General features: G+C 37.0%; 2 long non-coding RNA genes across 2 annotated transcripts in view; one reads left to right on the forward strand and one right to left on the reverse strand.

Annotated features, from left to right (window-relative positions):
- The first annotated feature begins 914 nt into the window (after positions 1–914).
- LOC104693922 overlaps positions 915–27,713 on the forward strand; it is a 35,735-nt gene continuing 8,936 nt past the window's right edge. Inside the window, exons 1-2 of the long non-coding RNA XR_002047246.3 lie at positions 915–1,195; positions 10,825–10,961. This is a non-coding gene — a long non-coding RNA (uncharacterized LOC104693922). The remainder of the gene's footprint in view (positions 1,196–10,824; positions 10,962–27,713) is intronic.
- On the reverse strand, positions 7,800–14,515 carry LOC109145677. Its single transcript, XR_002047242.3, has 4 exons — positions 14,315–14,515; positions 11,513–11,683; positions 10,902–11,113; positions 7,800–8,018 (listed from the first exon to the last, which is right to left on the reverse strand). It is a non-coding gene; the product is annotated as an uncharacterized LOC109145677 (long non-coding RNA).

Below are 27,713 nucleotides of genomic sequence, written 5' to 3' on the forward strand. Positions count from 1 at the left end.
AGAGACCAAAATACCGAGGGAGAGTGTCTGCAGAGCTCAAGTCCGTCCGGCGTGGCCGATCCCGTGTCCTCTGCCCCCTTGTGGCATTGGCCCTTGTGGCACCACCCTCGCCACAGCCAAAGGATAGCTCCGCAGCGAGCGCTGCTGCTCCTCGGCAGAACTATATATGGCATTTCCTGGCCTCAAGGAGAGCAGCTGATTTTGAAATAGTGGTTACAAGGTTTTCACTTTTAACTGCTTCCTTCTCAAGTTCCTTAAGAGAATTTAGACGAGTATATGCCTAAAGACGTGTTACTGATCTGTTTCAACATCTTGGCAGTTAGCAATTAAACCTGGTATTGTCAGGAAAAGATATCTTTGGGCAAATGGCTCTAATCATATTTCCCCTCATATTTTTGGTGGGAAAAAAAGGACATAGATTTAGTCCAGCATTCTTATCATATTCGACTTTTCAAAGTGCTGTGTTTGCTCTCCTGTACACAGTTTATAAGTGCATTCCTATTTGAGTAAACACTTTTTGTACTGGAGCAAAATACAGTTAATCCTTCCTTCCTTCCGAATTCCTTCCTTCCTTCTGAATTCCTTCCTTCCTTCCTTCCTTCCTTCCTTCCGAATTCCTTCCGAATTCCTTCCTTCCGAATTCCTTCCTTCCTTCCTTCCTTCTCTGCCCTGCCCTGCCCTGCCCTGCCCTGCCCTGCCATTGTTCCAGATAGCATAGGATATTTGTGTTGCTTTTACCATGTATATCCTGCATGCCCCTGTAATTTATTCATCCATCTATGTTACATATACTCACAATTTTAAATAAGGCTGGAATTGTCTTCAGAGCTGTCAAGAGAAATACCAAAACTTTATTTTTAATCCCATTTTGTGCTAAAATGACCTTTGTGACTCCCTGACAGGTTGATGTCTCTTATCATCTCCTTTAGTTTTTGTCAGTCTTGCTTTCTCATCTCTTTAATGTCTCTCCAGAATTTCAAGTTATAGCACTAGATTTTGTTTTAATCCTTCACAATAATAATGACCATCATTTAGATTATGACTGTCTGCACTTTATGCACAGGAAAAGTATGCAGTTGCGTGGGACAACAGACTGCCAAACTACTTCTGTTGGAAGAAGATAGAAATCAGCTTCTTGAACATCATGAACATCCAAACAGCAAATCTCTGTTGATGCTGCTGAGAAAGGCACAGGGTGAGTGTGGTGGCAATTGCTGCTACCAGAGCTGGCTCCTTCAAGCAGTACTTTGTCTTCACTTGCGCTGTGCTGATGCCCCAGGACACCAGGTCATTCTTAATTCTAAAGCCACATGATCTACACAGCTACCTACATAGGAAAATGGGAATGCTTTATTATTGGCGTTACAAAATTCACCTTGAATTAGGTCTGATTATGGTTATTTTGTGTTTCACTTTTTCTATCTAAGAAAAAAAGGCTCCTATTCCTGGCAAGACCCCTAATGTCAATGAGATTGCACAGAGGCAATTATTGTATTTGGCCTTAAGGCATACGTCATCATTGTGTCTGCATATGGGTCTTATTAGTATTCAGGACATCAGATATATACATGGGAGAAAGATTGTCAGGTTTTTAGGATGATAAAAGAAGTGTCTGCACAAAATTACAGTCTAAAAAGTGAATAAAAATTTCTATTTAATCTTACAGCTAGTTTAATCAGTAATAAAAAAAAAAGTTATTTTTTGGATTTCATTCAATGTATATTTTACATGTAATTCACTATGAGAGACAGGAATTTAATGACAAGAATATGAATTATAAATGCAAAATCCATAAGAGCAGAACTTCTGTAAGCTGAATTTCCTAGTCTATTAAAGATAACATCACATGTGAAAACAGTATGACAGCAAGCAACTTAACTTTCTTCTGTAAGGATTCACAAGAAGTTGTTAGTTATTCTACAGTATCCATTGCTATTATTATGTGCTATATGAGAATGCCTAGGCATTCAGAACTTCATGACTTAGGATCATTTTGGATTTAGCAGGTACTGGTATGAAAAGAGAATTACAAAAACCATTAATATATCCATCTACTCAATGTCCTGCCAGTGGATCGTTCCCTTTAGTATATTTGCATTTGTATTATTCATTTAGGATTTAAATTATTAAAGCAATGAGGTTTGCACTTCTTCCTCTGAGAGACTCTTTCAGTGTCTCTCTGTCTCACCACAGGGCTTCATTCCCTCATATTAAGCCACAATTTTGGTGTGGGCTCTTGCCTTGGGGGTTTTCAGCATTTAGATGCACACTGTGTTTCCCTGGGTTCTTGGCCTGCAATGGGTGCTTCGGTCTACTCTGTGCTGACCTTCTCTGGCCAGTTTAGAGCATCAGGAATGACCCTAGCATGTGCTGATCCTCTTCAAGAGTTTCTAGTTGGATTACAGTGCTATGACTCTATGATTCTGACAGCTGTCAGTCCAGAAAGAACGTTGATTGTAATTAGGCTAGACATGAAACATACTTCTATTAATTTATTTGTTTCCTCCTACTATATATAGAAGAATTTTAATGGTATACAAAGCCAGTATGCTGCTCCGTATATTTGTGAGTAATTCTGTACCACAGGAAATGTACTTGAAGATAAATATATGCATTCTCCATAATCTGTCTTCCATCATAACATAAATTCAGGTATGATATTTTATATTAATACTTCATGCAAACTCATGTAAGAACTATCATGCTTATTATTATTATATCACAAATCTTAAGTTTTAATCTCTTCAGAAGTGTATGCCTGGAAAATATCAAATGAGCTGGGAAAGGGAAAAAATTAATTGCTAAAGCATAAAAAAATTAAGTTATTATCTGTAAGTTACTAATTGAGCTAGATCCATTTCTAAAATTAATTATCTTTGTACTCAAATTCCCATTGCCTTCTCCACAGTGTATTCAAATATTAAGTGTTAGGACTGCCATCTGTCAGGTGAGGCTCATTCCTTTTCTTAGCTTCTCACTTGAATAAACTGCGGTTAGAATTCCTTCTTCTACATCTGCATGTTCTGAATGTGTTTTTATCAATAATAATAAAAGACTGCACCTTGCATTTGGAGCAGATTTGTGGTGATTTCTGGCTCTCACCCTGATGCCAATGAAAAGTACAGCAATGGCCTAGACCTTCCTGAGGTTACAAGGTTTCTGGTTTTGCCTGAAGTTCCTCCCAGCTCAGTTGCAGCAGGGTTCTGGGGTGTGTGTCCTCAGGGAAAGGTAGCCTGAACCAGGACTGTCAAAGTGAGTAGCCCCAGCACATTCTGTGCTGGCCCAATTTCCTTTCACAAATTTCAAACAGTTTAGTTTCTAAGCAATAATAAATAAAAATGGGCTGTATCAAAATCTTTCACAAAATGAAATTACTGTTCCCAAGTGGTTTTGTAGATGCCCCTCTCTACTGGCAAGGTTAGCTTCAGAGAGGTCACAAGATGAAGAAGGTTATTTCTGCTCTTCAGCCTTTTTCCTCAGATCAGCATATAGGAGCTGAATTCCTCCTTGGATAATGTTTCCATATGCTGCTGGTTTAGCAAGCAGTAGATAGCCAGAACTCCAGTTTTCCCTTCCTCTGCCCTGAAGCAATTGGCAGTGAGGCATTGCTGAGCAGCTGTAGGGGCGAAAAAGGACAGCAGCTGCTCTGAACTTGGTTCATGGTAACACTCTTCCTGAGAGTGACCAAGAGGCAGTGAGACCTTTTATCTCGTTTGGACAATATCAAATTGGATGTACTTTCAATCAGTAATCATGTACAAATTTCTTTCCAGCAAAGATAAACTTTAAGGTCAATAAAATACAGATTTGAAGCATGTAAGTGGTTCCTTTTGGACACTGGTGTCCTGGTAGTACAAATAATCTAAGCAGATTGAGAAAAAATTATTTTGATAGATAAATATGGGTTTTTTTTGTTCCCTTTTCTTGGGCTGATCTGCTATGATATGGTTTTGCATAAATTTTGTTCCCTTTTGCCTTTTGTGTCATGTTTCCCCTTGGTTTCAGATTTCTGTCTTCACTGCTTGACTACTATCAATACTACTACTCTACCTACTAGTTATAGTCAGTTATTTGTGTTTTTCAGCCTCAAAGGCAGAGGAATAGAGGGAACAGGGAGATGGAAGTATAGATGGACCAGAAACTAATCAGAAACTGACCTGAAACTGGTCTGAAATTATAACATGCAGTGAAATTTAGTAGTCAAAATTTAATATAAATTCAAACAGTTCAGGGGGAAAAAAATAACTTCCATCAACTCTAAATACAGTTTCAGATGTTTATTCCAGCTTGAGAATGTTTTTGCTATTCGTAAGGATGTTTGTTATATATCCCCAAAGACCCTGTAGACCTCAGTCAGAGTGCAGTAAGCTTGAGAAATTTGGATATGTGTCCCAGAACACAGCATAGCAAATTCCTATTTCACTCATAAGAAATAAACCGCACCAAAATAGTACAAGGCTTTAGTGTCAATGGTTCCATACAGTCTTGATGAAGGCAAATTTATTTTTCCTAAATATCTCAGTAGTAGTATATTGTGTTTCTATGTTAATTAGAAAGCCCCTGCAATCAGAGTTTGGTTTTTCATTTTTAGTATTCCATACCTTCTTTGCTCTTTCTGCATTCTGTTAACATACTTTACACAGTCACTTCATCTAAATAAGGTAACTGCAGTTTCTACACTGTGCTCACTTAGTCATTAACGATTTTATTATTAGCATATTCTAACACTCAGTTCTGTAGGCGAAGCTTTCTCCACCTGGCATGTATATTTTCTCCCTACAACTGTATTTTTCCACATTTATTTTTTCAGTGTTATTCTCACAGTAATAATATTTTTCTGAAACTGTGTAGAGTCCAGAATCATGTAGACTAATTCTTCCTGACACTGTACTTACCAGTGCTTTTGTTCACATTGCTGTCAAAAATAATCTGCAAATATCCAGTTCCCATATTTCTTTTTCAATATTTCCACTCTTCTTTCATAATATCATAGCATGAGATCATGTCTAATTATATGAAAAAAATCAGCATTTGTCTAATTCATTTGAAGAGATACCCATATCCTGAAACAGCATTTTCCTCTGCAAAGGTAGTCAGCTGATCTGCTGTCTGTGCAGCTAAAATACATGTAATATGGGCCACATTTCCAAACCCAGGTGCCTGTCTGGAGCTAACGTCTCCAGAGTTGTATTGATACAGCTGCAATTGAATCTGGAGATTTTTCATCAGTGCTAAATACTGTATTTAATAACCCTACTGAAGCCAATATGAATGGCAGTTCTTTGGCAAGTGAGCGTTTTGCTCCTGATCTGTGATGAGAGAGAGAGATAATCGATGACGTATGTTGTTTTGTGAAAGTCTTCTGCTGCCTAACACAGAATTTATTTAAATAATCTCTCCTGTATTTCCCATCTCTGCCATTATGTCTATTTGATTGCAATACAAGTCAAATGTATATTTTCAGTCTAGTTTTTCTAGCTCTTGTCTTTCATCCAGTTCAATTTATTCATCAGCATGAATAATAGTTTCAGATGAAAGTCAACTTTTCTGCTGGTAAAGAGTAATAAAAGCACTGCTATACTGAAATATATATTCAGAAATAGCAAGATTATCTCATTATTACACATTCATTTTTTTTTAATTTTTCTTTTTATTGTTCTTTGTTATTTAAGATAGATGTATCACAGTAGAGACATTAATTCTGTTGATGATTATGATAATTTTAACTATTTTTACACTTTATACTTATTTTCACAGCCTAACTATCCAGATACGCTTTTTGAAAGAGGAGTTCCTCTGTACATGCTGTAGCACCTGAAGCGATCACTCAGAATCTGTCCTTTAGCTCAGTAATCAGGCTACTCACAGGTGATTTTGAAAGTCTGGTTTCACAACTCTTGAAAAAAAATCGATATAGACAGACATTAATTTTTATGTGATTTGAGCTAGATAAATATTCATTTACTCATTTACTCGTATGCTGTGTCAATAGCGGGAAAGAAAGCACATCCAGGATTTTAAAAACCACCATGTTTTTGTGTCAGGTTAGGACAATAATGCACAATTCAGATGACTTCCTATCCAAACTTGCCTCCAGACTTCCACATCCTGACAGATCCATGGGCAGATTCAGACACAGAACTGTACTGCTGAAAACATAGGCCTTGTTTTTAATCCAATTCATCATGAAAAAAATAAATTCATGAAGTCATATTGAATATTGAGAGAAAATATTTCCTAAAGGCATTTTTACTTTTTCTCAGGAAAAGATGATTTTTATCCCCAGGAAATACTGACATTATGGGAAGTGAACATTCCAAATCAGAGGACTGTTCTGAGGGAGAATTTGTGATAATCTCAAATAGTGATTTCATTGTACTGGCACCTGAAAAGTCAAGACTGCTGTGGTTCACCTGAAAGTGAATGTCAGTTTTCAGACCTTGTAAATTATCCCAGTCTAGGGCTATACATCCTTTGAGGCTAAGGGGTACCAAATACATCTTCAGTTTAGGACAAAAATTTAATCCCATTTAGTGCTTCAATAGTCCTTTCTCTGCTAATCTCACATAGTCATGATGATTGCCCAAAGAAGCCATGCATTCTCCTTCCGTGGACATTCTCAAGACTGAGCTGGATAAACTCCTAAACCACCAGGTCTCACAGTTTCCCTGACACTGTTTTGGGCAGGAAATTGAACCTTCTGAGGTTGTTCACAACTGTATTGTCATATGATTCCATGATGGTATGTTTGATATTTTCAGATATACTGAGATTTGGTTTCTGGTTATCCAGAATGTGCAGATGAGGTTTTAATTATGCCACTTCTTTCTCTCTCTAATATCTATGTGCTGGCCTCATATGGCTCCCTGAAGTACGTGGTTCCATTTCTACCATTAGCTGAAATCATCAATGGTATGAATAGCATTCCCTAGGCTTGAGATGTTCCATAAGTGATACATAATTGATTTACATTTTAAAAGGCTGTCATACACATGTATGCTAGTGGGATGCTTGTCGGTGATACCTGAAACCTTTTCAGACTAAACATTAAATATAAATCCAGAGTACTTGCTTGTACCCTTTATTCTTCTTTCTTAACTATCTAGACAAAAGCAACATTTCTGCCAACTCTCACAGCTCCTTTGCATTAGTACTGCTTTTCTCTCATGAGAGTTAGATGTCTTTTAGTAATATTTGTTAATCTACCATAAAGTACTTCCAGTTCTATAATTCTTTCTTTACGTTCAGGGATAAGATATTTATTTCTTCCACTTCTCCCTGTGCTGGCATAGCACAGGAACTTTGCTGTTCCTTCTCACAGATGGAAGCTCATGACTACATTGCTTGGTTACCAGATTTCCCTCTATTGTGTCTCTCTATCCTCAGCACTGACATGTTTGCCTTTTCAGTAGTCAAGTGAGCAGGGTAATTTGAATAACTGCTGTAGAGGTAAAGACACAAGGGGTCTGATTTAATTTTGTTTAAATGTTAGTAAATGAAATGTAATCTGATAGGGAGTAGTAGAATCACCGTGCAGATGACAAGTGTTAGGCAGATCTTATTACCTGGAATAATTGAAAACTGTCTGCTTCCTATAGCTTTACTTGGCCTTCTCCATCTTAAAAAAATACGTGCTGCTCTTGATGAATTCTGAAAAAGGATCATAAACTAACTTAGTTCTAGTTCAGTTTCCATGAGAAGTAGTGAAGGCGGGTGCACCAGCCAGCGCTCAAAGGAGATGGGTGTATGGACAAGCAATAGTCAAAGTGTGCACGTCAGAATAATTTGGATTGCAATAGTCATGTTCAAAAGACTAAATAGTCATAAGAGAACAATTTATTCATCTCAGTTCTCATAAACTAACTTGTGATCCATGTTTTGTCACCCAGAAGATTCCAAGATGGGTGTCCCATTTGTGTAATTTACTTTAGGTATGAATAACCTCAGGACTCTGTTTCATATGTTTTCATCTTTCCTGTTGATCTTCTAAGTGAATATTTTACTGCCAGAAAGAATTCCTGAAAGTGAAAAAGGAAAAGAAATTATCAATATTCTGTTTTATATCAATAGAATTACATTTCCTGCTGCTTGAACACACACACATTCATGGGTGAATTTCAGACAAGCCAGTAGGTATCAGTAGGTAGAACATACCTGATCAGCCAAAAATATTGCACGTATTTTTAATCCACAAGGACGTGAACAGCTGTGGGTCTTGGAACACTTTATCAATTTATGAATCTAAGAATCTATAGAGCATTGAAATCCTTCCAAAATAGTTCACACTTGAGACAGATCATGGCATATGATAATATGGTAGTGGAACCCTGGCTATAATGCCATCTGCTTTTCCTGTGTGAAAATACCTCAGGAAGGATGGCAACATTATAGTGATATGTGACAATCACTGCTTAACAGCACATCTCGTTCAAGCCAAATTAGCTTATTTGAGAACATGAAAGGAAGTTAGATTAAGGGGGAAAATAATAATTATTTTTGCCTAAAAATATATAGAATTAAAAATGTCTAGCATTATATATAATCAGTTATGTCAATAATTGTATTTTACACCTTATTTAGTTTTAAAACTTTTAATATTTCTGGATAAATAACAAATTGTCAATCACTTGTGTGTTTAGTGATTACAAGACGTTTTAGCATCTTCTGTCTTACAACTACTAGCCAATTTATTTTACCTTAGTTTTGCTCTCTATGCTATATAATGTCTCTGTACTGTTGCTATATTTCCAATGTTTGATTGGATAGCTGAGATTCAGATATAAATATTTAGGATATTCTTCAATAGTAAGAAATTTCTGAAAGGTAGCAAGGGATTCAATCTTTAAAGATGGTTTTTTTTCCTTTGTTTCTGTTAGGCAAATTACTTCAAGAGTGATTCAGTAAAACAAAAGGAAATTATAGGGCTTGGATTTTTATAAAAGAAGAGGAAAGATGTACTTTTTTTTCAGGGGGTCCTAACCTATTATAAATGTCTCCAGAACTCTTAGCTTTTCACAGACAAATATCCCTCCTCTCCCCCTCTTCCCACAGGTTGATGCATCAGTCAGATTCTAATAGGCACTTTTCCAGCTTGTGTTCATGAAACATTTTGCAGTCTGTGTTTATTTTTAGATGGGAGGTATTTACATGATTTTCTTGATATAAATTTTTTCTCATTCTTTTTATTAAACGCTATCCTGTTTTTTATATATATATTAGTAACTTATACTTCCCTAGTAACAAAATCCCCAGCAAGTATGCATTTTAAGCAGAATAATGCCAAAAACAGGCAGCACATGACAATAGACTTCCCTGCAACCTACTGCTACTAAAACATTTCAATATAGAAAAACAGCTCTTTAGGGCTCGTATTACTCTCCCACTTCTAATAATTTTAAGGGATCTAATTATACTGTTTCTCTCCAGAGAGTTCTGTGAATTAAGAGTTATTCCACTGAAGTCAGTACTGCCATATAGGACAGAACCAGAGTCATAAAGGGGACCAGTTGTTTCCTGATCCTCTGGTGAAAAGAAAAGGTGCCATGGGATTAGAAATTAACTGGTTTATACATACCCAAGTTAATAAAAAGATACCAAAAACGTTTTCTTTTAGTCTACAGCTGTAATTAGGCAGCTGAGTTTACAAAAAGTGAGTTTTTCTGATATCTGTTAGACCAGTTTCTAAAACTTTGCCCTTTAAAGGTAAAGCACCAGACAGTTTTGTACAGGGTCTTGGTAGCTGAGTTTAGATACCTCTTAGGTGTTGAGCAAAGGAAGCAAAATCAATTTGAATACTATTTCTATCTTTAAAATTAGAATTTCCAAGGGAATTCTATTTCTTTAAAATGAGATGGAGGAAACAGTGAAAGAATCCAGTAAGAGGCTCATTAAAATGCCTAATTCTGTTTTCATTTTTTCTTATAAATTAGGTACCCGTTCCACTTGCTGCTATTGTGATATTTTCTTTTACAAATGCTTAAAACAAATAAGTAGGTTATTAAGAGCAGGGGTGGTCCTCTACCTTCACAGCCCAAACATTTAACCTTATAATTAGATACAGATGTCTGCCTCAAGGACAGTATTTTTTTGTGAAAATTCTGCCTACTTTTGGACATAGAAACACATGGCTCTTCAATGCCCCTGTGATCACAATGTCACTATTATATTTGTATTTTCTTCCAAGCTAACTATATTATAAAAGCAAAAAACCTGCAAGTTACACTGTAATTAATCCTTGAAAGACAGTGTGCCTATAATTATGATCACAGGAACAAGCAATCTACAAGAGTGTATTTACTCTGGGCTGTGTTCATCAGAAATCATCCATGAAGGCCCGTGGCAGGTACTGAAGGTCACGGATCATGGCTGGCCAGGCTATTTGTTTGAGCTTAATCTCTTAAAATAGTGTGAAGGCTGCATTGTTTAAATCAATCAGTCAAGAATGTCAGGAAGCAGAATATGAACTTTTATCAGAGAAATTAAATTGCACTCCAGCATGTTTTATGATAGTAATTGCACTTTATATGTATTTTATGGTAAGTCTCCATTTCACAACTTAATAACTGTAGCAGGTTTCTGTATTCTCACACTGAGAAGCAGCAGCAAACTGCATAATAGCATTAGCCAGGTGTGATGGTAGCATTTTGGGATTCATATATTCTTTCTTTAGTTTCATTGGATGAAAATTTACTTTCTCATAAGAGAAAATTTCCTTCACTTTCTGGTTTTGATACCAACTCATGCTTGACTAATTTGTTGTAATACTGTTATCTATGTGGCCATACCTGTTAAACAGTTTAACTGAGCTCTTTTTTTTTTTAACAGAGAACACAAGGACAAAGTGGGAGAATAAGAAAATGGGAAAGAGAAGAGAGGCAAAAGAAGTTTGATAGCAACAATACCAGAATGCCTTCCAGGAATATCTAGGGGTCAAGCGAACTCAATGGATGCAGGAGCTTTATGTGAGTCCTTCTTTTTTCGTCTACTTTTGTTAGATTTTTGATGACTCAAGCTCAACAATGTCATGGAAGATCCTTGTATTCTCAAGGTATGGTGGGGGTGACCCTCTTCTTGGATACCGGTTAAACCAGCAGTGGTGGTGCCAACAGCATTCCTGTAGACAAGTAATATGGTCAGAGAGTAAAGCTGGCTTTAAGTGAAGATATGAACTCACACCTGCAGAGCAACAGACATTTAAATGAAAAGACTTAGTGCCAGGTCTTCCTTGAATTTTAAACTTGTCCTTACTAAACTAACAGAAGGGGTGAATTATGTACAGGTACACTGACTCCCCTTAGGAGAGAGAGCATGTATCTTCAATACTGATTTTGAATCCTCATCTTTAAATAGAAATACTATTGATGGAGGGAAAAGCTGCTGTCAGATTGCTATGCTCTGTCTATAGTCTATTTGCTGTAAAATGGAAAATGACCCAGGGAAATAAATGTGCTATGCAAGTCTGAGTAAGAAAGCTCTGATAGAAAATATTTATTTAAAGAGAAACATAGTTTACCTGCATATGTGTTACATATTTTAAAAGATCTAAACACCTGGAGCTGGTAGCTGTCTGTGCTGTCCTTGCTAATGTGAGAGGAATCCCGAACAGTGTGTTGACTAAAATCCTTACATGTTTACATCATGTCTGCGGGGTGTTTACATTCTTAAATGGCATGTACCCAGGAATCTGAAAAGAAACCAAGCAGTGATAATTTAGCACTTTGGAATGAAGTACATAAGATCTACACTTTAAACCAAGGCTATTGCCAATCAAGTGAGTCACCAACCAAAGGCATTAGAAATAAACAAGAATAAATAAATAGCAAATGTGAAGAATTTTAATTTTAAATTAATTTTAAAATCATAGAATCATTTAGTTTGGAAAAAACCTTTAAGATCATAGAGTCCAGCTGTTAACCCATCAAGTTCACGACTAAATCATGTCCCCAAGTGCTACAACCACATGTCCTTTAACTGACTCCAGGGATGGTGACTCAACCACTTCCCTGGGCAGCCAATTTCAATGCCTGACAGCCCATCAGTGAAGAGATTTTTCCCAATATCCAACCTTAACCTCTTCTGGAGCAACTTGTGTCCATTTCCTCTCATCCTATCATTGGTTACCTGGAGAAAAGGCTGACCCCCACCTCGCTACAACCTCCTTTCAGGGAGTTGCAGAGAGCAACGAAGCCCCCAGTATTTTTTTTCCAGGCTAAACAACTCCAGCTCCCTCAGCTGTACCTCATGAGACTTGTGCTCCAGTCACTTCACCAGCTTTGTTGCCTTTTTCTGGATAAGTTCCAGCATCTCAGTGTCTTTCTAGGAGAGAGGGGCCTAAAACTGGCGCAGGATTTGAGGTGTGGCCTCACCAGTTCTGAGTACAGAGGGACAGCCATAGTCCTTTAGGCTACACTGTTTCTGATACCTTGCTTGGAACAGACTCGGGTTCTTCACCCAGAGGGGGTGGCTGGGCACTGGAACAGGCTCCCTAGGAAGTTGTCACAGCACCAAGCCTGGAGAGTTCAGGAAGCATTTGGACAATGCTCTCAGGCACATGGTGTGACTCTTGGGAATGACCCTGTGCAGGGCAGGGAGTTGGACTCGATGATGCTTGTGGGTCCCTTCCAAATCAGCATATTCTGTGATTCTGTGATTAATGGCAGCAAGAAAAAGGGTGTGGCTTTGTAGGATGTGTACAGTTTAGATTTCATGTCATTATTTTCATTATGTAAACTGCCAACAGAAAAAAACCAGCAAGCTGATAGGGATAGCCAGGTTATTTCTACTATTTACTTGGAGGAACATAAATTAAATTTTTCAGATACTTGTTGACATATGTTTATGTATGACCCAGATTTCTTCTCTTTATGTTAGTACTGCTTTTGTTCTTGATTCACATTATCATAGAGCAAACTAGAAAATAATTCTTCTCCTTTTTTAAAATTTATTTCTGAATAAACAAATAATTTGGTATTTAAATAGGCAAGAACTGGGAAATTATTTCTGAGGTATGGTTACACATTGCTAGGTAGAGTACCATTACATCTATGAAAGTGATATTCTGTGACATTGATCATGCTTTATTTTTAAAGAAATGGATCAATTTCAGTTAGATAACTAAGAGTTCACAGAGCTGCCAGTTAAATCATGCCAAGCACTATGAAAATACTATGGCAAATAGCAAAGCAGAATATAAATATGACACTCCTTATAAATGCCTATCCCCTAATTATCATCTGAACTTTGTCACAGTGAGACAGCATTAAACAGGAAAGTTTTACCTGACCTGTAGAGTTAAATATTAGCTAGCTTTAGATTAAAAATATAGGCAAGATAAATAGACTTCAACTTTGATCACAAAATGGGGCAATTGAATAAGTGAAATCGAAACTGTGCAATTAGAGCATTTCACACAGAGGAAGCATAGAAACAATGGATAACAACAGACAAAATGATAATTCCCTGGATACGTGAAAAGAATATGGGGGAAAAAAGAATAAAAATTGCCAGAAGAAACGTCATGTACATGGGCAGGTAAGAAAATTAATGAATTTTTGTATCAGCTTGGCATAACTTCTGAGCAATTCAGTGTTATTCAGTGGTGTCAGATATGGCTGAAACATCCAAGAATATAACATCAATTGAAAACTGTGACCGGTTAGGGATATGAAGGGATTATAAGCATTATTCATGCTTTTTTTTCTTCAGTGGCCACCAATATGATGGAAAATCTATTTCCTTCTACATTAAATCCCTAAATGTCACAAGATAATTAAAGAATATTTTTATAAAGTGCATCCTTCTCTGGAATAAATGACCATGGATGTGCTGATTTCATCAGAGCTGTGCCATTTTATGTTATTCAGATACCTGGCTGAATTCTTTAATGTTTATTGAAAAATAAAACTTTGGAAATATGACCACATGAAAGCTCATGTTGACCTTCAGAAAGACACTAAAAAAAGTCGGTGGACTAAGATACCCCTCATATAAAGCATCAGAAGATAGAAATCTATGACTCTGTATTAACACTGAAACACAACAGTTTCAGTGTTGGTTGGGCTCAATGAACTTAGCAGTTTTTTCCAACCTTAATGATTATGATTCTGTAAGTGATTCCACTCAGGTCATTAGAACAGTCACTTTATAATATCCAGCTTTGGATTAAGGCAAAACAATTTTAGATTTTTTGCATGGCCATCAGATTTTGGAATTATCTAACAGGACTTAAGTGCCTTGTCCTTCATAAATCAACATAAATATTACTTTGTCGTGATAGCTAAACAAATCTCGGTTATTGAGTTTGTTGACATCTTACCTAGTAGCTCTAAGAGAGATGATTCCAGGGCACCGCTGTCTTGGGGTGCTGACTTTAACATCATGGCTTCAGAAGCTGGCATTAATTATGTATGTTTCCAAAAAATCTATCCTTTCCCATCTCTGTCTTCTTGTTTTGCTCCTGTGCCGCCTACTCCCGTATGCCAGAACAAGTGTTCATGTACTCACAGTTCAGGTTGAAATCAACCTAGAAAAAGAATTGGTGGAGGACAAAACTTTCTCTTTTAGCAGGAACCCCAAGTTATGTATGCTTAAACCAGTGATGCTACTTAAGAAATCTGAGTAAGGCACTGGGGGAACTCTGCTATTACCAGCCCAACAGAGGGTCCTCTCTGCTGAATTTCAAGAACAGGAACTGTCTCATCACCTGTCCTCCTGTTTCTCTGAGCCCCTGAGCTGCTGTAGCTGCTTAGGCTAAGTGTTGGAACTAGAAACACTCATTTCTTCTCCCAGTTACTCAAAAAAGAAGGTTTCATATTCTTTTAGAAGCAATAAAAATACCTGTGTATTTGTGGGAAACGATGAAGTCTTTCTGCCTTTATCACTTCAATAGGGCAAAGAGATGCTGCCAAGGCTAGGAGTTGGAAATATCCTGAGCTAACTCGACCCAGCCCTGATTGTCTTAGACTTGAAAATAGATTTTAGGATATTCTCTTTAAAGATCAGCATATAAGATAACCATACTGCTGGTTGGAAAACACATTTAAACACTTTTGAGCAGAGAAAGTGAATAACCCATCAGACAGAAGGTAATTAAACAGATCGGGTTTCTGGCCTTTTTGTTTGCCTTGCAAGGTGTTTATACAACAGTATTTTTAATCCAAATGAAGCTGGAAGAGAGCTAAGGAAAGAACAAAAAGTGTTCTTTGGTCATGGTTGGAGAAACTTTATTTGGATGACCATAAAGACTTGTGACTGGACGTCATTTACTCTGAACTAGTACCTGACCACAGGTAAGAAAGTGATGTTAAAATCATGTTGCTGTGGCACACAGGAATAAAGGTCTGTAACCAGATATTAATTAACTTAGGAAAGGAGTCAGGGAAATACTTAACATCTGCTTGGAGACATGACAAGTGATAAGGTTGGTTAATTAAACAAATATTTATGGATAATTTATCTGATATTTTCAGAAGAAGATTCTATTTTTGTTTGGTGACTATTATGTACAGAAAATTTGTGGTACAGGGACAAAAGTTGAATAGTTCGCTTGGTGATTGATGTGGGATATAATTACTGATTATATTAATGGACATTTTTATTTGACTAGTTCTGAGAGATAATGAATAATCATTCAGCGGTCTTGGTTATCACTAACATAGAATTAACCGCTTGTAGCCCTGAAAACAAAAATAAAAACATATTCAGGTGTAAACCTCAAATGTTGGGTTTTAATATAAAGAAGCCTGTGACTGCCTCTTTCTCCACAGGGCAGTAGTTCAAATAATGTATATTTTAGGCAGAATATTATATCTGTCATGAGATGTGTGATAATACAGTGAATAGAAAGCCCTAAGATTTCCCAGAGTTTGTGTAAATGTATGTAATATATTCAAAACTGTTTAGGAATTACATTTATTCAGCAGTAAAGAGCATGAACAAGTCATGTGCTTTTGATTACAACAGTCCTCTAGAAGACATAAATTGTTCTCCTGGTGGAATTTTATGTTTTCATTACCTGGGACTTTTCTAATTCCAGCTCCCTTGGGCCTCTGAGCACAGAAGCACCTGAGCAGAGGTTCTGCAGCCATACATGTTCTGCCAGCTCATAACGAGCTTGCTCTATTTTATTGTGTTTTAAGAATGAAGAAGGGATAATGTAAATTTATCTATATCAGCCATTTGCCATCTAATATTTTGTTGGGAAATTGTTGTTTCTGAACAGCATGGCAGATCAGAAAACAACACTGTAGGCACAGTGCTCCTCTCAGTCCTTCTCCTGTTATTACTGAAAAAGAAATGTTATGAAGACAAGAAACAGGCTGAGTTAATTCCTTTATATATAACTCATGTATTTACTGTGAGGTCTGCCTGTCACCTTTGTGTCAAATGCTCTTCTGCCTCTACAGAGCAGGAGACTGCTTAGGATAGCCACTGCCTTCAGAAGGAGAAAGGTAGTGTGGCATGGGTGAAGAAGATACAGCCCTCATGCCTAAAATTTTCCAACAGAGCTCACAACATGGAATGTGGGGAGAGAGGCTGTGCTGCTGTGCATCCTCACACTTGCATTGCAGCTTTGTCCTGGCCTTTTAGGATGTGGCTTGGATTTGACCGAGTGTACTTGGCAGTCTGCAGCCAATGCAGCCAAAGGCCAGTTATGTTTCTGTGAGTCTCTATTTCCTATTAGTAAAATAAATATATTTAAAAAGTAAGGAGTCATCCAGATATCCTTGTTAAAAAGGCTGTGCAAATCCTGTAGATTATTTGAATTTTTTTCTTAGAAGCTTGGTAATTACTTGGAAAATTAATGAAGTATCTTTAAAGGGAAATATTCCCTGTCTGAAAATGAATGTGTATTGCCTTCAGGAAGTTATTCTGATGTCTTACAGTGGGCTATACAAAGAAAATACCTTCCTTTATACTGCTTAGTAAACCATTAATATAATAAATATAGAAGGACAGAGAATCAACATTTTTGACTCTTATTATTCAATGTTTTTAAAAGCCTTTGCTGTGAATAAATAGAGACTTTAAAATGCTCCTGAGTAGGCTTATATTCACAGATTCCTAAGATCTCCTGGAAATGGAAGTAATTTTCATTTAAATAATTTATTATCAGACTCACAGTGCACTCTACATCTTAAATGCAAACTGATTACAGCTTGCCCATCTCCAAGCATTTAAAACTACTAAGTCAGGATGCAAGAAAAGGTAAGCTTGGCTTAAAAAAAGAGAAATTAGGAGGAAAAAAGGTTATTGTTTCTTTTGTTTATTTATCTTTTCGGAAGCCTATAGAGTGAACTTTTCACTATTGATATGGTTAACTACATTTACCTGTCAAAATGCATCTGGTGTTCTGACGTTTTAAAGCTCTTCCCATTCAATAGAGTTCAAGATTGACCTATTTCCCATTTTTCTTTCCAGTTTATATTTTAGCAATATGAATTTCACATTTTTAATTTTCATTTTATGAAAATCCATGTATTTCAGTAAAAAGATAAGACTTTAATAAATAAAAATTTTAAATATATGTAGAAAAAATGTGAAGTGGAAAAGTGTTAATAATAATGAATAACTTCTAATTTTTTTTTTAATAAAAATTTTATTTGTTAGGAAATATATTTTCAGTGAAATAAGTTAACCAAGTTTGTATATAATGCCTGCCAATTATGTGTTTGCTTAAATTCTTGTTAATATTTGTATTGAAATATATGAATATATTTTTCTAAAAGTTGTTTGCTTTGCTGGACAAACTGGCCAATGGATAACTCCCTTAACCAAAGAAGTTACCCTGAAGAAAAGACTTTGTATCTCCAGAGGTCAGTGACTTTCTCTAATTGCATGATAGTTTTTCTGTCCTGTGTTTCACAGAACCATAGAAGCATAGAATGGTTTGGGTTGGAAGGGACCTTAAAAATCATCCAGTTCCAACCCCTCTTCCATGGACAGGGACATCTGCTAGGCCAGGTTACTCAGAGCCCAATCCAACCTGGCCTTGAACACTTCCAGGGATGGGGCATCCACAGCCGCTCTGGGCAACCTCTTTCAGTGACTCATCACCCTCTGAATAAAGAATTCCTTCCTAATATATGACCTAAACCTACCTTCCTTCAGCTTGAACTCATCCTCCTTCATCCTATTATCACATGCCCTTGAAAAAGTCACTCTCCATCTTTCTTGTTGGTTCCCTTCAGGTACTAGAAGGCGCAATAAGGTCTGCCCAGACCCTTGTCTTCTCCAGGCTGAAAAATCCCAATTTTCTCAGCCTGTCTTCACAGGAGAGGTGTTCTAGAGCCCTGCTCATCTTCATGGCCTCCTGTGGACTTGCTCCCATACTTCCATGTCCTTCTTATGTTGGGGACCCAAGAGCTGTATGCTGTGCTCCAGGTGGGGTCTCACCAGAGCAGGTTAGAGGGGCAGAATCACCTCCCTTGATCTACAGCCCATGCTGCTTTAGATGCAGCCCAGGATATGGTTGGCTTTTGGGGCCAACCCAATCATCTTACAAAGAAGTAAGGAAAATGAGATTCCATAGTGGCCCAGACTTTGGTGATTTTCTTTTCGTGATTTTCTTTTCTGATCCTGACCTTCTGAGCAAAGATGAGTTCTCAGAGTTTAGTGCTTGTTGGTCAACCTTCTGTACTGTAAAATGTTCCCAAAGTATGGAGAAATGCATCTGGAGAACAATGGAGTTCAACATTTCCTCTCCCTTGGATCTTAAGACAGGATAATGGATGTTCCCTTTTTAAAGCATTACGCTATTGATTGTGTAATAGGCTTTATCACTTTTACAAAAAGTGTTACCTCACCTAGTTCTATGTTCATTACTTTATTTACTTCTGAGAAAAATATGATCTTCAGAAGGTCCCAGGCATGGATTTACTGTCCTGGATCAAATGAGTAAAACCTGATAATTCAGAAGGCGTTGGCAAGAGAACAGCAGCCAGGTCATGTTCCCACAGGTTTCTCTGATAATCACTAATTGCTTCAAAATCACATATTCAAAATGGAAAAGAGAGCTGATTCTATCGAGTCACATCATTAAGAAGAAGAGATGACACACAACATCAGCTGCCTAGCAATACCATGTTCCTTCTACTTATCAGTGATATGTTTATTCTCTTTTTAAATAGTAGAAATGCTGAAGTTTCTGCTATTTTTTAAAGTCCATAGTAGTTCCTCATCTGAATACAGTTAATTCTCAGTAATTCCAACACACATGAATTTTCTTCTGATTTTCATACTCTTGTACTAAACTAAATAATTGCTTTTCCCTCCTTGTTAAAGCCCTTCTATATCTTTAAGCATTTATAATGTGTCCAATTAGTTGTATAATGGCAAGCTATACAAATGCTGGGGGAGGATCTTCGAAATGAAAGTATGGTAGTTCAGCATTGATTTTCCGTAAAAGCAGAGCACTTAACAGCACAGTGCTCTGCTCTCTCCTGGTCCAGTTCCAGGAAAGGATTTAGGCACCTAAGACAACAGCTGAGTAGATACAAATTATCTAAATCTATTCAGCCACTATTTAACCTTTGTGGAGCCTAAATTCAATAAGGAACTCCCTGTTCCATCTTAAAATCCCCAAGCACATAGGCTTGTGCTTCTGTAGATGCCCAGAGCAGATGATGTCTATGTAGCCATCTTATTACTTATTTTCCCTCTAAATGTGACTGGAACCCCAGAAGCAGACATTCCTTCACTTTAACTGACTCTGAGACTTAACCTAAGAAGTTTCTTTGCAGAGTGCCAAAAGCATATCTGCAAAAACAGGCTGCATTTTTCTGCAGTCTCCCTTTCTTTAAGTTAATGAAGAAAATGACGGTGCTGTTCACCTTTTCTGTCAGATTCTAGAGTTCATCAGTTCACAAATTAGGATGTAAGTTCAGTTTCTTCCTCAGAAAGCAGTAAACACGCAGATTCTGTCTCAAAGGAAAGTGCCTTCACCACTAATCATGATTTCAGCTGCATTTTTGAAAAAGAGAGGAGAAAACCTTTACATCTGTGCTGCCCTGTGGCAGGGAGTGCCAGGGTCTCTGGCCACAGAGGTCCTGCCACACTGCAGCCTGCAGTGTTCCAGATAAAGCATCTACAAATCATCATGACCTGATAAGTGCAGAAGTCAAGGGACGCAATATGTGGATTTGGGGGTTCATTATTAGTTTCGGGTACTCAAAATGTATATTTGATACCCATGTGGTCAGTCTCTGCACTCACATTAGTCTATTTCCTTACCCATACTTACTTTACTTCTGCTCTGGAAATATCTCAGATTTTAAGAAGGTATTTTTAAGTCTGGGGGAAATTCATATGAGAAACATTCTTGTTCTTTTTAATTCTTCGCTGCATTTATTTTTTTTCCCTGAACATTGCAGTTAGCATTACACATTGGTTATTTCTTTTTGAGCCTTTGATCATGGTAGGGATCTTTTTCTGGGCCATTTCTTGTTTGTACATCTATCTGGTATTGAGTTTTTACATTGCTTGAAAAATGGAGCAACATGCACCTGTTTAATTTGTCCTTATATTACACTGAATATTTACATTTGAATTGTTGCTCACTTTTGTCACAGATGTCTGTCCTCACAGATTTTTTCCTTTTCTTACTTATATGTATATATGAAATGGTTTTCTTGAAGCTATGATCTTTAATTTTTTTTATTTCATCATACTTGTTTTCTTATTAATGATTTCTCTTTCTGGCTAGCCTCTTACACTGTTCTGATGCATTTACACATACTGATATCCCTCATTTATGACTTTAATCTATCAAAATAATTTCATGCAAGCTCTTTAAAGTTTAATTTTGAAATTTAAACATAAATACATCATAAATTTAAATATATTATATCTACTGTCTCACTTTCCCCTATTGATTTTGTAGTTCTATCAAGAAAATAATCAATGTTGATAAAAGCTGTTGTTTGCAAACACATGATTAATATGGCTTATAACATAGATCCTTGTTAAGCTAATATGTGTTTTGAAAGAAATGTATTGAATATCTGATATTAGACCTATGCACTGGAGCTCTGCTGGATAGAGCAGAATATTAGCTAACTTACAAGGCTTAATTCTGATTTTACAATACTGCTTTTTTTCCAGAAAACGGTGTTATTAATTTTTCAGGGCTAGTAAAAATATATATTTGGAATAAAATAGAGTGTCTGGGTTATTTCCAAAAATAAGCTTGACTACCTGTCAACTCATGATTGTGTCTATCAACTCACATTGTAACTTTATATATACTCATTTATATAAAGCGGGAGGCATTTTTTTTTCCTTGTGTAGAAAATTTCAGAAGTTAAGCTCAATACCAGCAGATACCACCATTTTACTATAATTTCTATTTTCTTAGGATTACCTTTATGCACTATATTCTAGGAAGGATATTTTGCAGGCACTTCTGAAGGAGCTGAGAATCAGCTGTGTGATTTCAGACCCCAGACAGTATGCTGAGGATTAAGAAATGTTATTATTGTGACAATGAGTTGTTTAATGTTTTGTTCTTTATGGCAAAAAAAACCCCTGTGGTGACTGCTTGCTAAATTATTATTTTTCAGTAGATAGCAGCAAATTGACATCTCCATTCCAACATAGGCAGAAATTAAGCTTATAATGGGGGAGGATTTAGTATTTATTGGATTTTTTTCACACTGAATGCGTTCACTACTTGTGCTGCTTTTTGTCCTTTTTCAGCCATTTTTGTTTCCATCTTAAGAATCATGACCCTGCTCCAGCAGGGGTCAATGAAATCTCACCATTAACCATGAAGAAAACGAAAAACTATCCCCTCAGAAATCATTGCAGCCTATTCTTTTTTTCTCCTGCTGCTTCAGTCTATGGCTTTTATCTTTCATAACTCTTTTGTTTATTGTTTCAGTTTGCAACTGTTCCCTCATGTTTTGGCTCATTGATTTTGTTTCCTTGGTTCTCACAGTAGCTTTACTACTCAAACACTGTTTTCCCTTCTACAAAGGAAATAGGTTATTTGCTATACAAACAGATTGGCTGTTGGATTTGATGCCACAGCAATAGTCAGCTCTCCATTCAGAAAGGTTAATGTCCTGTGAACCCCAGCTTTAGTCTGCTGTCATTCTCTCTCATGTTTCGTGGCTTATGAGGGGATCACATTTTATTTGCTGGACTTATCACTGTTTTTTTCTTCTTGTGGTAATTGCCTGACCTGTTATGATTGTCGTTTGCAGTATTTACTGACTCACAGATCTTTCCATCCACTTTATCTCTGCTTGTTCTTATCAGAAGAGGCTCATTGACATTTTGTTTGGTCAGTGCCCACACACAGACTGCTCAGTAAAAGTTCCCATATTCTAATGATGTGCGCTTTGAGATCTGAAATATTTATGTAGCATTCAGGGGTATAAACCCTCTAAAATTAATGGTATGTTTTATGTGATAGTGTACTAGTTTTTATTACGTATTTGAAAGAGAAAACATTTACTTTCTTTTATAACCCATGACAATCATATGGTTTTGCTACCAAAAAACCCCAAACCAACCAAACAAAATTCCCCCAACCCCCCCAGCTGAACTAATTTTAAAACATAAAAAAATTTTAAAATGTGCTTGGGAAGACCTCTCCCCCCAAACTGCAATTTTGTTTCAGAATATATTTTTGTTTATCCTTGTCCTGCAAAATGCAAAGCAAATGCCATTAGTGCCTTTACACACTGTGCTCTGTGCAATTTATGCTGAGCAGCAACAGACTCCAGCAGTAAGTGGCCACATAGTGAGATGAACAGTTACATAACCACAGACAGTAATTGGATGCTATTAATGAGAATTTGGGATAACACCATTTTTTAGCCCCAGATGCAGTTAGCTTTTTATAATCTCGATTAATGTCATATACACTCTTTTTTTACAGTGAATAATTATTTTCCTAATCTCCAGTTGTGCTCTGCAGAGTCACTGAAACAAGGAACTCTGCGTTAACCTGATTTGTCCAGGTGCCTCAGATTATGTAGCACAAGGATGGATTTGTAGAAGGTCCCTCTGCATATGGAGAGGTGGAAAGTTGTGTCACCTTGTAGGCATCTCTAAGAAATTGCATTTTCCAGAGTCCTAATTCTTTTACCTTTTTCATCACAGTTCTCTTGTTCCTGTGAATAAATATCTACCTTTAGAAAGCAGCAGCTGCTTGTATTACACCTTTTCAGATAGTCTGGCCAGAATCCAGAGCAGGGCAGAAGCAGGTGTCTGTTCATAATTTATTTTTCCTTGCTATTGGCATACAGAATGGAATAAATGGGGAGCTGGGGCTAGGTCCTGCACCAGACCCCTATTTTTAAGGTACTTTCCAGCATGACAACCCTCACTCTTTAAATAGACACGCTTGGAAACAGATCTGGGATGCTGGCAGCTCAAATGGACGGGGCTCCAGCATCTGCTGTGGAAAAATAGACACTTCTTAGTAGAAGGTGTAGCAAAATAAAAAAAAGCCTTAGTCTTCAAAATGTATAGTTTTCCACTGAAACCTGGGGCCTTGCCACGTGAGTACAAGTGTGCTCTGACCTGATTTCCTGGGTTACTGTGGTTACTGTGAAAGTGAAGCCACTGGGAGCTGCAAGTGCTCAGCATTTTGGAAAATCAGGTATCAAGTAATAAAGCTGAACTTGCAAAGAACAGTTTTTAAGAAAAGTACCAGTTGATTAATAATCAGTTAAACACCTCAAATTGTGCTGTATGGGATATTTAAAGGAAGTCCTACCTAAAGCAGTCTAATAGAGCACTGAAATTGAAAGAATTAAATTCAAGGTATTATTTTTTACTGTTTTTTTCTCATTTTCTGCTTAGAGTCACTGAGCTCTATCCAATTGACTGACTTTTTATTTTTAACCACATTCTGTGGTCATAGAAATTAGTTTTTGCAGGTATGTTATTACTAGGTTGAAAAGCCTAGAATTTTGGATAAAATGCTTTGAATTAGGACCCTGTGGAAAGTGATGATGGTGATCCTGTGAGGACTCTGAAAGAATCTTGTTTTACCTAGTTTAATATTATCAAGCTTTGTAGCCCAGGACACCTTCTCTAAGTAAGCATCCTCACTTTTCTTGTGATTCAGCACATTTCAAAAAGGTTGGCAAGTTCACTAGCACTCCACCTCCATGAGCATTTTAAATGAAGTGCGAATTTGAACAAAACAATTAAAAATGTGGCTAAAAGCCTGCTTCTTTGCAGATGGTTTTGTGCAGTTGCCATCCTTAGAGGGTGTCAAAATCAGACTGCATAAAGCCCTGAGCAAGATTCTTGCTTTTAAAAATCCTTGTGCATTTGGAATGACAGCAGGATTTGGTGGGAAGTGCTTCTCTTGCTGGGTTCTTCCTCATGTGCCAAAGAGGTCTGGATTCAGAAGTTCTAGTTTTACAAGAGGCAGGATTCCCTCAGTTTTGAATTTATTAAGCCAGGCAAGATGCTGGGCAAGATGCAAGACCTAAAGTATAAGAAGTTACATAAGACTTTCAGTACTATTAGTCTACTAACCCTAGAATTTCTTCTTATTTCAGGTGTCTGTAACATATGTCAACACTCCGTGTTAACACTAAATTTATTTTTCAAGAAAAATATCTCATACTGTCACTCTTGAAATCAGAACTAACTGAAAAGTGTGTAACAGCTTGTGGAGGAGTGGGATTGCAGAAGAAAATACAAGAACATTACATTAAATTTTTTAAAACACTGGTCACTTTTTGAACTAAGACTCTCAGAATTAAGATGACTAAATGCTTCTCTACATTAAAAGTTACCATGAAGAAAAAAATGGAAGTGTGAATTTAAGCTCATAAACTACTCCACACTAACTCCTTTTGCAAATTCTCTTAGCTAGCAATGTGTGAAGTAATTTACTCCACTTCCGAAAAGCATCAGTAAGTTCACACCTTATCTTTGAGAAGGAGGAGGTTATCTCATATTCACTGTGCATTTCATGCCTTACATGAGTTCCTTGTGCATTGCAAATCCAAAACCTCTGATCAGACTTGCTGCATGAAAACCCCTCGTACATTTTTGAATATTCAGACATGATCAAGGCCAAGGTAAAGGAATGACCATAAGTCTCAAATATATTCCAGTGGTTGTTCCTGAGTCATGAAGAAAGTCCTCCTGACATTCATTATTGCTCCTGCTTCAAGACACCAGTGACCCCAAACAAACTTGTGCAGAGAAACAACAGGAAATTGGGAAATTTTAGTCATTTGGCATCTAACCCTAGTCCTTCATGGCTTCTAGTATGTGTTTTTCCATCCCATGGCTCTGTTAAAGGAACTGTTCTGGTATTACAGATTGCTTCTTTGCAACCTGCCACAGAATGTGTGGTAAATGCAGCCCCCTAGGTCCTAGGCTACGGCTGGCAGAGTGCAGCCTGACCACTCTGGCAGCCTCTGCCTCCTCAAGAGCTGCAGAAAGAGTCTAGAGCTCCTGCCCTGCATGGGAAACATCTCAAATTGTTGACACTCTCCCGTGTCATTCTAGGAGCTTCCTAATAAGATAAACAATGAAGAGCTAACAAAAACGGCAATGGTGGGGTTCAGTCATCAACATACATATTTTCTGTGTTTTCATATTTACCCAATAGCAATGGTCACCAGGGGCAGGTTTAGGCTGTAGGCTATCTCTTTCTGAATATATATGAAGCGCCCCCCTGAATATTAAAAGCAATCCCACATGAGACAATATTCAATCAATTTACCAAATTAATCAGCAAAATTCTGATTATTTATGGCATCAGTTGTGTTTGAAAATCTTCCCCAAACCTCCAGTGCTTAATCAGCCTTTTTGATCTAAAAGCTGAGTGGTAATTCTCACTATGGCTTCTCTTCTTACACAATTTCCAGCACTTTCTGTCCCTCACTTAGGTGAAAGTATTGAGGAAATAATCTTTTTTTGTGGCATTTTGGCACTTGTAGTCCCTATTGGAACTGCAGTGTGCATAAAGCATAAAAACTCTAGCAAAAAGCTAGCTATGCTTTATGAATTTCTAAAAATAAAGTCTTTTTTCAGGTGAAGTGATGATTGTCTTCATAAAACGACTTGTCCTTTCCAATTTCAAAATCATGTGGTGGCTTGGCTAGAAGAAAGAGATGCTATAACATTTCTTGAGAATTTAATGTTGATACTCTTTTTAAATTTATGCATATGTCCGAATGTGTGAAAAAGCATGATCTTTGTAATGAGCTTACAAATGAAAACTTCAGTCTGGTTCAAGTCAATGAAATATTTTAGTAGAGTTAATTCCAATTGTAAATCATCTAGAACAGAATATGCCAAGATCATTAGAATGGCTGAAAAGTCAGGAAAAAATTAAAACCAAGAAAAAGTGATTTTTCTCTCTATGAATTCAGATTTTTGAATATTCTTTAAATTTTAAAGAGTTTCTCTTCAAATGAATACTGGAACTCTCACATAATCACACAACTTCAGGATTAAGAGCTTTCAAAGACATGGGCATAGTAAAATTAGAAGAGATAAAACGTTGCATATCCTTTATAGCCAGGTAATGCATACCTAAGATTTTACAGGATGGAGACCTGCCTCTGACTAACTATGACTCAGTCTGTACTGCACCAGTGAAGGAGTGGAGACAACAAATTTGTTGTGAGTGGTTGGTCTGGAATGGGAAGCAATCTGTCCGAGCTCATATGAAGCTGAGGCATAGGATTTATTAGCTGAGATGTAGCAGATGGTGGGACTCCATCTGCAAAAGCACTGTATTATTTGAGCTTTCTAAATCTGTTATCAAGACAACTCTATGTACCACACTGTGCTCATGTATACATGTTCTGTATGACTCAAATATAGATGCTTCCCCAATACTGGACACCTTTTGCAACACTGGACACTTCTAACATGCAGCTGAACAGAGTGCAGAGCCCATCTTGTTTTGACTAAGCTTTTGCCAAGAAAGATTAGACCAGTTTATCCTTAAGGTCCCTTCCAACCTGGTGCTTAATGAGTCTGTGACAGTCAAATTTCAGATGTAGTGCCCGAAATGTTTTCAGTGTTTAATTCTGAAATATTTTGTTTTTGAATATAATTTTTCTGTTTCATTTAATTTAGCAAAGAGAGCTTCCTGCAAAACAACATCAGAGGAGGTAGAGAGCAGTTTCAGGTCTGAGAATTCCCATAAAAGGAAGACATGAAAATGAGAATGGAAGAAGAGTAAGTGAGGAAGGTACTCTAAATATAGAAATGGAGATAAAGGTACTAAAACCTGAGTGCCAATATGGGTTTAAAAGTCCAGAATGCAGATGAGGGGAAATTTAAAAAGTGTCTATTCAATTATGTCAGCAACTATTGAAAAAAAAAATCAATTAATCTATTTAACAAAATCTGTGACACAAATCAGAAATGGTGAGCTAACTATAGCAGTGACATAAATGATCATCAAGAGTCTTACTCTTAAATACATTGGTTAACATCACTGCTATTTATTGTGCTTACTATATTACAACTATACCAAAGAATTTAATATCTATGTGCGAAGATAAAGAGACATTCAGTTAACAGATGGGAAGGGCACAAGCAAACAGTACATGCTGGTCAGTATGGCAGGCACCACTCAAGTCATGGGCTGTTTCACCTTTGTGACTAACATTTTATAGGTGTCACAGAGGAAAATTTTGCAGGTGATTAACCAGTGAATTTTGCAGGTATTTATGGATTGGTTACAGGGCAAGTGAGAACAGGATGCTTGGCTGTGC

This window comes from Corvus cornix, chromosome 7 (genome assembly GCF_000738735.6).
Source record: "Corvus cornix cornix isolate S_Up_H32 chromosome 7, ASM73873v5, whole genome shotgun sequence".
NCBI classification, from domain to species: Eukaryota; Metazoa; Chordata; class Aves; order Passeriformes; family Corvidae; genus Corvus; species Corvus cornix.